The sequence below is a fragment of the Piliocolobus tephrosceles genome, chromosome 9 (assembly GCF_002776525.5).
Source record: "Piliocolobus tephrosceles isolate RC106 chromosome 9, ASM277652v3, whole genome shotgun sequence".
NCBI lineage: Eukaryota > Metazoa > Chordata > Mammalia > Primates > Cercopithecidae > Piliocolobus > Piliocolobus tephrosceles.
This window is the reverse complement of record NC_045442.1, coordinates 54,360,344-54,371,199: the sequence shown is the minus strand read 5'-3', so window position 1 is coordinate 54,371,199 and position 10,856 is coordinate 54,360,344.

Genomic DNA, 10,856 nt, shown 5'->3' with positions numbered 1-10,856 from the left:
TCAAAGGGCCCTGAAATGTGGCTACTGCAAATTTGCTTATGGAAGCAAGAGTCCCTTCCCCAGATATTTATATTTTGGTTCTTTTCAGCATGAGGATATCAATATCATTTTCTAATCCTTATAATAAAATCACAACAGAGGTAATTTCTGGTCATCCAGGTTAATTCAGATAGAAAGACGAATTTATGAACACAAAACCATTTGTTGCCCAGTTGATGGCTTAACGGTGTTTTATCTACTTCTACTTAAATAATGACACCTTTCTTCTCGGAGAGCAACTTGACATAGCTATACCCTTCAATGATCATTCATAGAATTTCATACAATTCTATGTATTGTATATACCATAGTTAATGCACATGTGCACAATGTGTGAGTATTATAACTTCATTGTTTTGTCAATTATTTTTTCATATAGTCGTGTTCAGTAATAGTTGTCTTTTGCCATTTCTATATTCTGTGTTTACTTTTTATTTTTAAATAATTATTATTTATTTTATTAATAGGTGACTAGGTCTCTGTCACCCAGGTTGGAGTGCATTGGTGTGACCATAGTTCATTGCAGCTTCAACCTCCCAGGCTCAAGAGAGTCTCTCACTTTACCCTCCTGAGTAGCTGGGACTAGAGGCATGTGCTACCACACCTGGCTATTTTTTTTTCCTAATGTTTTTGTAGAGCCTGTGTCTCACTATATTTCCCAGGCTGGTCTTGAACTCCTGGCCTCAAGCAATCCTCCTGCCTCGGCCTCTCAAAGTGCTGGGATTACAAGTGTGACCCACCTTACTCAGTCTACTATTTTTATTTTTAGATGTTATTTTTGTTATTTTTAGATTCAGATAAAATAGAAATGCAAATACACATACAACATTTATAATTTTTTCTATGTTGCTATTTATCATTTTTCATCAGTTCTGTCATACTTTTCAAATCTACTAATATTTGTAGATTTGTTTACAATAAAAAAAAGTTCTGATTACTCACTGAATTTCCTAGATTTATATTCTATTCAGGAAAGTACACTGTCACCTTTGTTACATACTGGATGAGTAAGAATTTAGGATGGCAATTTCACAAAATTTTGTTCTAAGACACAGGTTTCCTGATATTTAGTGCTTACTATGTATAGTATTATTCTACATGCTTGATAAATAGTAACTAATTTGATCTTCAAAACAGGACTGACTGTAAGGCAGGTGCTACTATTACTATGCCACATTGACTGTCAATATTGTTTTCCAGACTTGGACTTCTGACCCTAATTGAAATCCATCTTGAATTGAAAATCTCTCCATACTCCCCTAAATCGAAGAGTAAGAAATCTCAAAATCTAAATGCTCCATGGCTTTCTTAGGGCTCTCAGAAGAGCTTATGCAACATATCTTACCACTCCATGTTAGTCCCAGCAACTGCATATTGTCCAGACAGCCCTGCTGGAACCGGGACCCTTTCTTGACATCTTGCCATGCCTTTGACTTGGAAACCCTCTCTTGGGTGTTTGTCTACCCTAGTCACTGCCTGGCTTAGTGAGGCATTACCGTTGCTACAACTTGTCTCTGAGTATTGCCTGTTGCTTGCATTCTCTCTGAAACCTGCACATTTCACCTCTACTTCATCCCTAATTGGGCCATTGGATTGGACCTAGAAACTGTTATCTACTTGATCTAGTTCAGAGTTCAGAGTTCAGTAGTTCCTTTGAATACTGACCATAAATCCATAACTGACCAGTTTCTTCTAACCCAGTTTGACTTCCTACTCCATTTTGGGTGCTAAATCCAAACTCAACAAATCTACCTAAGCTATGACACTCTTGTGTCAAAGGTGAACATTCCTCTGATTTGGAAGTGATGAGGGCACTGACAAGCTAGGTTTCAGTGATGTGACTGAAAGCATAAAGATCTTGTGCTGTCCAAGGAAGGAGGTGAAATGTGATAGAAGCTCTGTGGCAAAAGGAAGGTTAACAGACTACCCTTGACCCCCCCTGCTACAGTTTCCTATGTTGCTTCACATTCGGTCTACTCTTTCACTTCGTTTGAAGAACCGTCTATTTAGAAGCTATAAGAAGTGTCTTCACCTAGGCAATGGTACTATAGTTCCAGCTGGGCAACTCAACACATCTGTGCGATCATTCTAAATTTAATTTTCATCAAATTTACTTCTCCTCCTGAGGATGGTGTTCTCATTGGAAGGAAGAGCAAGTGCTCACCCTTACAAAACCCTGCTTCACATTCAAGGCTCTGTGTTAACACTGGAGTTAGTTCATCAAAAGACAATTATGAGTGCTCTGGAATCCTATAGTGTTTATAACTTGCTGGTTCAGCCTCTGTGAAGTCAAGATTTTTTGTTTTTGTTTTAGACAGCCCTCATAGGAGTCCCTAGAAGGGCTGAAAATGTATAACAAGGTATCTTATTGATCCACATATATACTAACATGAAAAGTCTTCAGTTTTAAGTCTACTTTCCTTTATTTTTTAAATTCAGTGTTTACTGAGTGCTGAGTATATGCCAGGCAGAATTTTAGGTACAGGCGTACAACAGAGAACAAAGCAAAGATTTCTGCCCTCCTGGAGTATACAACTCCTAATAGCAATACATAATAAACATAATGAGCAAATTATATAGTATTTAAAAGTGTTGAGGTCTACAGAATAAAGAGCCAGGCAAAAGAGATGGGAGTGTGGACATGGAGATACATGTCGCCATATCAAAAGATGTTTAGAGTGATCCTCTTTGAAAAGATGACATTTGAGAAAAGACTTAAAAGAAAAATAATGGAGAGACACTTACAGGTCTCTGGGGAAAGAATTGCAGGAAGAGAGAAAAGCCAGAGTAAAGGCAAAGAAGTGGGTACACGGTCTGGTGTCTGTGAGAAATAGCAGAGGTGAGGAAGAAAGTTAGGGGTAGAATACTAGAAACGAAGGTCAGACTCGAAGATAGGGAGTCAATCTATTAGCAGCGATAATAGCCTTGGTTCAGGAATGAGTGACAGACTTTTACTGCTTTGAGTAGAGATTTATTCTTCTGCATATTTCCAATACAATTTCACTTTCTATTTAATATTTATAAAAACCTAAAACATATAACTTTATTGAAGTGTAATTTATGTACAATAGGCCATATTCACTCAAACTGTACAAATCAATGAATTTTGATAAATGATTATACTGTGAACTCACCACCACACTCAAGTTACAGAACATCTCCATCATCCCTAAGAGTTTCCTCACAAGGCTTTGCAGTTTGTCACTCCATCTACAGCAGTCCCAGTCTGCTTTTTGCCACTAATGATTGGTTTGCATTTTCCAATATTTTAATATAAATGGAATCCTATAGTATATACTCTTTTATGTCTGGCTTCTTTTAGCACAACAGTTTTGAAATTTATTCATGCTAATGTATATATAAGTAGTTCCTTTTTTTGCTGAGCATTCCATCATATAAATACATCTTATTTCATTTATTCATTGGCAGAAACTTGGTTTTTCTACCCCCCCCGCCCCACCAAATTATAATATATTAATGTTGCTTTTATCAAACACATTCAGTAGCAATTACAATGATCACACTATCCAGAAATGTTAAGTATTTAGAGCCTAAGGACACAGGAAATCTTTTTTTTTTTTTTTTTATTCTTAAAGTTCTAGAGTACATGCGCACAATGTGCAGGTTTGTTACATATGTATACATGTGCCATGTTGGTGTGCTGCACCCATTAACTCATCATTTACACTAGGTATATCTCCTAATGCTATCCTTCCCCACTCCCCCACCCCTTGACAGGCCCCGGTGTGTGATGTTCCCTTTCCTGTGTCCAAGTGTTTTCATTGTTCAATTCCCACCTATGAGTGAGAACATGCGGTGTTTGGTTTTCTGTCCTTGCGATAGTTTTGTAAGAATGATGGTTTCCAGCTTCATCCATGTCCCTACAAAGGACATGAACTCATCCTTTTTTATGGCTGTATAGTATTCCATGGTGTATATGTGCCACATTTTCTTAATCCAGTCTGTCATTGATGGGCATTTGGGTTGATTCCAAGTCTTTGCTATTGTGAATAGTGCCGCAATAAACATACAAGACACAGGAAATCTTAAAAGGTAAATCCAAATTTATATAGATATTCTTGCTCCAGAAGAGTTACATGATAGGGTAATAAATAAAAGACATCCCAGCATGAAAATATATGAGTAGGATAAAATTCTATGGAAAGTGTGGAATAGAAAGATGGGAAATTTCCCAATGATAAGAAGTGCGTTAACTATGGTATTTAGAACCTATTACACACATTTCAAAAGTGGGGTGACTTTTATCTTTTTAAGTCAGTATTTACAATGTTAGAATTTTAATCCTTTATCTCTTTAAACACAAAATTTTATATGCCCATTTTAAAATATGAATTTGAAAACAAAAACAATAGAAGTAAAAATATTTGAGGACCCCTTTTCTCAGGCCCCACTCTCTGGCTCTTTAATTGTCTGAGCTGGGCAAGAATATTATGTTTTTTCAAAGTTCCTTTGGTGAGGCTGGGCGCAGTGGTTCATGCCCATAATCCCAGCACTTTGGAAGGCCAAGGTGGGAGGATTGCTTGAGCCCAGAAGTTTGAGACCAGCCTGGGCAACATAGCAAGACCCCATCTCTACAAAAAATTTTAAAAATTAGCTAGGCATGATGGCACGCACCTGTGGTCCCAACTATATGGGAGGCTGAGGTGGGAGGATCTCCTGAGCCCAGGAAGTTGAGGCTTCAATCAGCCTTCTTTGTGCCACTGAGCTCCAGCCTGAGCAACAGAGCAAGACTCTGTATCAAAATAAATTAAGAAATAAACAAACTCCCCCAGGCGACTCTAATGTGCAGCAAGGTTATGAGGAGCTGGCCTAAAGACAGTGGTCTCTCTCAACAAGACAATGTCGGACAAGGAGTAGGAAAAATGAGAGCCACATTGTTTACCATTTACCTGGGAGTGTTAGTCATCTGGCAAGGTTTAATTATTTGCAAGGTTTACAAAAATACCAAATCAACAAGGCCTTATAGAACTTAAGCTTAAGAAAAAGGTGAGAGGGCCCAATAACTATGGTGCCTTCCAATAATGAAGCAATATTTGCAAGGCACTTTATCAATTATATATATATTGTAAGTAAGTGGAATTATTTCAACTGTAGACAGTTCCAGGCCTAGAGCACTAAGCCACTTGGCGGTATGGTGACAAAGAAAAATTAACTGGCAATTGTCCCTGGGCTCACCTGTTGACCTTTTTCACAGCAATATGTTTTTCTGCTTGCTGTCCAAAATCTCAAGTCTGCAACTTAATTTTGTTTTCCACATCCCTATTTCTCCTCTATTCTCTTTTTGTGCCTTACCAGTTTTTTTTCTCATCTTTGTTTCTTGTTATGATACACCCTATAGTGATGAAAGATCCTGAAACCAGGATTTGAGCTCAATGCTAAATTCTGCAATTAATTAGCCATGTGACCTAGTAAATAATCTATAAGATGGGTGTCATGGTTGTTTTGTATAGTGGGGTGAATGGTAGGCCCAAGAAGGAAATGCCTGTACCCTAATCCCTGCAACCCATGAGTATTATTGTATGGCAAAAGATGTGATTAAGTTTCTTGAGATGAAGGGTTTTTCCTGATTATCTGTGAGGACCCTAAATGAAATCACATGTATTCCTTGGGAAAGAAAGGCAGAGGGAGTTTGGGGACACACAGAGGAGATATGAAAATGGAGCAGAGGGAGCTGCAGCCACCACAAGCCAGAGTACTAACAGCACCCGAAACTGGAAGAAACAAAGAACAGATTCTCCCCTACAGCCTCTGCAAGGATTGTGATTCTGTTGACACCTTGATTTTTGACATCGAGCCTTTTAAAATTACTGTTGTTTACTTTTTTAAGACAAGGTCTAGCTCTGTTGTCCAGGCTGGAGGGCAGTGGTGCAGTCTCAGCTTACTGCAGCCTCAAACTCCCTGGCACAAGCGAGCCTCCCACCTCAGCCTCCCAAGTAGCTAGGAATACAGGTATGCACCACCATGACTAGCTAACTTTTTACTAGAGATGAGGTCTCACTATGTTGCCCAGGTTGGTCTCGAACCCCTGGCTCAAGTGATCCTCCTGCCTCAGCCCCCCAGAGTGCTAGGATTACATGCATGAGCCAGGATTATTTCTGCCCTTCAGAATTGTAAATTTATGTTGTTTGAAGTCACCAAATTTCTGGTTATCTGTTACAACAGCCACAGGAAACCAGTAATCCTGGTTACTTCCCAAGGCAAAGAAGCAGCTAAGCAATATACAAGTGCTTTTCGAACTAAACTGTTACACAAATACAAGCTCTCTTTACTGGTCACTCTCCACAGGGATTTCTAATACCATGCACACAGTTGTGGTCATGGATCAGTCTTCATGGAAAAGACTTCAGGGGAGATCCTGGGGCTTTCCTGTCTCATTGCACACACTTCTCCCTAATCCTTCTCTTTCCAAAAAGTTTAGTATTTCTTTCTGTAGTGCTGTGGATATTGCTAATTGTAGCAAACTCCCCCCACCCCCAAAAAAAAAACAGTTAGAACTGCCTTAGCCATGTCTCTTGAATGTGGCAAGCAATTACTCTTCTCTTTATCACAAGATCCTGTATCACTTCAGGATACAAAGCAGGTTTTCTCAACAGCAGCAAGACTGATGTTTAGGACTGGACAGTTCTTTGCTGTGGGGATGACTCTGCAGCATCCTTGTCCTCTACCCACTAGATGTCAGTGGTACCCTCCCCAGTGATGACAATCATGTATTTCTCAGAATAATGCCAAATGTTCTGAAGCAAACTGCTCTGCCCTCCCTCCCTGCCAACCAGGTCAAGAAATCCTCATTTAGAGGATGACAGGACATGACTGGCCAAAGATCTATCTAGCGTGACTGTATTAGGGAAGCAGAAGCCTAGAAGAGCCAGAGTGACACCATTTTAAAATCAACTCCATCTTAAACTTCCCAGTCATGACCCATGGTCCTAAGATGTTCACAGCTAAGAAAACAGCTTAGTCACCTGTAAGAACAAACTCCTACAGCAGAAAGTCCAGATGTCCCAATACTCATAACAATATATGCTTCCAAGAATTACAGCTATGCTTTGATGCACTTACACACTAAGATATCAAGCATAGATTTATTTATTTATTTATTTATTTATTTATTTATTTATTTATTTATTTATCTGAGATGGAGTCTTGCTCTGTCACCCAAGCTGGAGTGCAGTGGCATGATCTCGGCTCACTGCAACCTCCGCCTCCCAGGTTCAAACGATCCTCCTTCCTCAACCTCTTCAGTAGCTGGAATTACAGGTGTGTGCCACCATGCCTGGCTAATTTTTGTATTTTGTAGTAGAGATGGGGTTTCGCCATGTTGGCCAGGCTGGTCTTGAACTCCTGGCTCCAAATGATCTGCCCATCTAGGCATCCCAAAGTGCTGGGATTACAGGCGTGAGCCACCGCACCTGGCCAAGGATGGATTTCTTTAAATCAATAAAGTACTAACTTTTCTCATGCTATCCACCTGTACGCACACCTTAGTCTTTACATAGAGAAGACCCCTATATAAGAAAAACTTAAAGACGGTGCATTCCTCTGCTTGTTTTCTGAGGATGCCCTATTCTGGAATGGAGTCGCTTTCAATAAACTATCTCTTCTCACTGCACTTTGCAACTCATCTTGAATTCTTTCCTGTGCAAGATCCAAGCCTCTATTGGGGTCTGATCAAGACCCCCTTTCTGGTAACAGCTCCACTCCTGGTAGATAACCCCAATCTCTATTCATACATTAAGATTTGTCCTAGATGTCAACAGAGGACAGACGTCCTAGTAGCTTGCTGATTCATCATGAAATTGGTCTTTTAGATAGTTTCATCAATGTTTCTTAAATTACGATCAATATTTCATTTGTGGCAGGATCACTTGAACTTCTTGTTGACCTGCTGAGAGATCCAGGAATTTCCATTTTACATGTTTTACAGATGATTCTTAAAATTTCTTTGAGAAACACTAGTTTGGATGAACTTCAGACTCCAGGTAGATGATGGTATTTATTCTAGAAACTCTCCTGGTTCTGGAAACTGATCCCAGTTCACCCTGACAAAGTCATCCTTCACACTTGCTGTCAGTTGAACATCTGATTCTGGAGACCCCAGCCTAATTTCTGCCTACACTGACATCTCAGGTTGTCTGTTGTCACTTACAGTACTGATGTCTCACCTTTCTGTCCCCAGTAGCATTGATGTCCTTGGATACAAGCTCTGATTTCTTTGGATGCATTCAGAGTTCTTATGTTTGTCTCTATACAAATAAAGCCTTGGCTATGCCTAATGTAGTAACTCTATCAACCCTTCCAGCTTTAACATATTTTTGTATGCATGCCTGCATCCTAAATCCTGGCCTTGTTCTGCCTCTGGAGCCCTGGATACAATAACCTAGAGGGACCAGAAATCTATAGGTCTAGGTAGAGAAATGATCAAGTTGAAGGAATTCAGCTCCTTCTTCAACCTTCCCCATCTTGGCTGCCCAAAGAAACTTAAGCATAATCTTTTCTATCTTTCCCTACCTTATCTCTCACACTCCGTCAATTAACAAGTCCTGTAGATTCAACCTCTTAAATATCTCGTTTCAACCAAATTCTCTCCATCCCAACATGAGGCAATTGAACATGCTGTTTCTCCTGCCTTTCCACAAATACAGAAGACTATCAGCTGCACAGTAGCCACTCTCATTGGCAGGCTGGCCCACAATCATGCTCCAAAATTATAAAGAGAACAAATTTAGAATCTGCCATATGCAAGTTAATATGAAGATGGCATTGATGACACAGAATATTGGAAGCTAATATACAAAAGCACCAACTTTAACTACAGATCCAACATATCCCTATCAAAACCCAGCTGGTTTCTTTACAGAAATTGACAAGCTGATCCTAACATTCATATGAATATGAAAGAGATCCAGAATAGTTAAAACAATCTTCAAAAAAATCAAAGTTGGAGATCTCATATTTCCTATCATACAACTTACAACAAATTACAGTAGTCAAGACAGTGTGGTACTGGCATAAAGATGACATATAAAGCAATGTAATAGAATTGAGACTTCAGATATAAACTCATAGATCTGTGGTCAATTGATTTTTCACAAGGGTGTCAAGACAATTCAACAGAGAAAAATAATCCTTTCAACAAAGAGTGCTAGGAAAACAGATATTCACAGGTGAAAGAATGAAGCTAGACATCATATACAAAAATTAACTCAAAATGGATAGACCTACGTGTAAGAGCTAAAACTATAAAACAGAAGAAAATACTGGGGGTAAATCTTCATAATATTCTATTTTGCAATGGTCTGTTGGATATGACACCAAAAGCACAAGCAACAAAATGAAATAGATAAACTGGACCCCATCAAAATTAAAATTGTTGTGCTGCAACTGATACCATCAATAGAGTGAAAAAACAACTTCTGGAATGGGAGAAAATATTTGTAATTAATTTATTTTATAGTGGCCTTATGTCTATTATATATACAGAACTCCTGAAACTCTATAATAAATGAGATAACCCATTTCAAAATGGGCAAAGAACTGGAATAGACGTTTTTCCAAAGACATACAAGTGGCCAAGCAGCACATAAAAAAATGCTCAACATCATTAGTCAGAATGTAAACACATCAAAATCATGAGATACTTCACACCTACTAATGGCTATAACAAAGACATACAATAACAAGTGTAAGATTGCCATATACGTGATTCACTCATTTTCAGTCACTACTGCCAGCTTAGGAAGTTAGGAAGCTCCAAGTCCCACCAACACTAGCTCCATATTATTTAACCTAAATAACTTTTTTAAATGGCCAGTTCTACCCTCCAGATTCTGGCCCAGGTATCTGCATGCATTGAGGGTTGATTCTACTCAGCCGTAGTTGAGAATCACAGCACTTGGCTTGAAAACAAAAAAACCTATCCTGCAGTAGCATATCACTCTACTTTCCTCAGTTTGAGTAAAATATTCACCGGGGAGAAAGAAAGTAAACCTCATGTCTGATTTGTTTTTCTAAGACCACCAGAGCGGGCACAAAAGAACCAGTGAGTAGGCAAGGCTAGGAGCAAAACTGCAAATTTATTTTTGGTCACCTAGCTTCAGGGAAGAAGGTGGGTAGGGAGAGGTCTGCCGGCCTCCGGCAAAGGAGGCCGACAGAGTCGCCCGGTGGAGCTCTCAGGCGGAGTTCCTAATGCAGTCCCGATAGGAGTGGGGGGCTGGGAAGTCCGCGCGGGACGCTCGCCGGGAGTGGCTTTTCTAGGAGTGGGAGGGCAATAGGCGGGGCACGGGCATGTCAGGGGGGCGTTCCATAGGTGCGACCAGGTAAATCTTGGTCTCTTCGGATTGACGTCACCTGGCGCATGCCCAGTTGGTCTGCACCTTCCCAGGTGCCAGCTTCATTTTCACGTGCGCGGGAAAAGTTGGTGATGAAGAACCCGGAAGCACGCCATCTTGCCTCCATTCGTCCAAACAGTCCAACCTTTTATTGATAAATAGTGATAAGGGGCGCCGTGGTCTATCTGGTTACTTCCTGCTGTTAAGGGGCGTCGTTAAGGTCAGGGCCTATGGTTGGTATTTGGACATACGGATGAAGAATAAAATAAGGCACAGTATTAGTATAGGAATGAGGAATGAAAGCATTTGTTGGAATATGGGCAAAACCCAGAAGGGTGGTCCTGGCAAGGGTGGGGAGTATGAGATAGTTAAGAAAATTTAATAAGTTTGAGATGAGTGGCGGAAAGTTGAACTGATTTCTCAGCCTAGTAAGGGGGTAGGGCATGAGGGTATAATGAGGAATGAGTG